The 1,527-nt window shown below is 44.6% G+C and overlaps 1 protein-coding gene across 1 annotated transcript in view; it reads left to right on the forward strand.

Annotated features, from left to right (window-relative positions):
* The window catches only part of COPE (COPI coat complex subunit epsilon), a 23,867-nt gene that overhangs the window by 6,903 nt on the left and 15,437 nt on the right, over nt 1-1,527 (forward strand).

Consider the following 1,527-nt stretch of genomic DNA (forward strand, 5'->3'; position numbering starts at 1 on the left):
AATGTGTCCAAAGGAGGGCAACTAAAATGGTGAAGGGTCTGGAAACCATGAAGCCCTATGAAGAGAGACTCAGGGAGCTGGGGATGTTTAGCCTGGAGAAGAGAAGGCTAAGAGGTGATATGAGAGCCCTGTTTAAATATCTGAAGGGAGGTCATATTGAGGAGGGAGCAAGCTTGTTTTCTGCTGCTCCAGAGAATAAGACACAATGGAGCAATGGATGCAAGCTACAGGAAAAGAGACTCCAGCTCAACATTAGCAGGAACTCCTTGAGAGTAAGGGCTGTTCGACAGTGGAACAAACTCCTTCCTCGGAGATTATGGTGGACTCTTCTTCCTTTGAGGTCTTTAAGCAGAGGCTGGATGGCCATCTGTCAATGGGGATGCTTTGACCGAGAGTTCCTGCATGGCAGAAGAACCCCCTGGATCAGGGCCCTTGAGGTATCTTCCAACTCTTTGATTCTATGATGTTTCTGTAAGCCTTTGGTTCAACCTTCTCCCAGGCACTGATCACTTATTTATTATGACTTAAAGCAGAACCAGGCACCATCAGGCATCCTTCAAAGACGTCGCTCTGTCCTTTTTACCCCATCATGAAAAACCGTTCTTCAGCATTCTTCTCACTGAGGCCAAGTTCACCTTTTGGGTCTTTTTCTCATTACGTTCAGGGAAACTAGATGCTGATTGTATAGAATAGAAACTGAATATTGCTTTCAGCCTCCACACACCTTGCAAGGATATAAGGTGCTGCGATGACAAGTTCTTCTGTTTACTCCAGTGACTTCATAAATGTGGGGTGAATATCCCAGTAATTCCAATTCAATAAAAAGGCCTGGCAATCCTGGCAGTGTCCCAGAGAACCAAGGTAAGTCGTCTTGCGAAGGTTACACTGCAATGGTATTTCCAAACTGTTGGTAAGCAAGGTAGTAGTATATAAGGGGTAGTAGAAGCACCAGTAGCCTTGGTGCAAGTAGCATTAATACTGTCACTAGGTAGCAGATGGCTGCCTCTGGAGTTTTGAGGCCGTTTCAACTTAAATCGTCTTCCTCAGTAATGTTGTGATGTTTCAATTCCAGATTACAATTCAGGAAGATACAGTTCCAGTAAGATATTCCACGCTTCCATATTTTAGGCCATGTTCAGCTTGCAAGTAACGAAATCCATGAGTGACTTTGTATTTTGCTATTTCAGGTTTTCATATTTTTGTTTTATTTTTGCACCAATGGTAACGTTTCTTCCCCTTCTTTGTCTCTTTAGCCATCCAGCCCTGAAAAAGAAGTAGAGAGGGACATTTTCCTGTACCGTGCCTACATTGCCCAGGTAAGGCTAACAGTTTGTCTTATGGTGGATTAGGGCCTGAACAGACAGGCCAAAATAAAGCTGCTTCGGGTCTCTTTGGAGGTATGCTGTTTAAATGACACTCGCGTTTTAAGAGGCTGGAAGCTGCGCCAAAGCTGCGCTCTAGTCCTTAGTACTGGAGCATGGCTTTGGCGTGGCTTCTGGACTCTTATGACGCATGCAGCATTTAAAC

Source organism: Sceloporus undulatus, chromosome 10 (genome assembly GCF_019175285.1).
Source record: "Sceloporus undulatus isolate JIND9_A2432 ecotype Alabama chromosome 10, SceUnd_v1.1, whole genome shotgun sequence".
Classification (NCBI taxonomy): Eukaryota; Metazoa; Chordata; class Lepidosauria; order Squamata; family Phrynosomatidae; genus Sceloporus; species Sceloporus undulatus.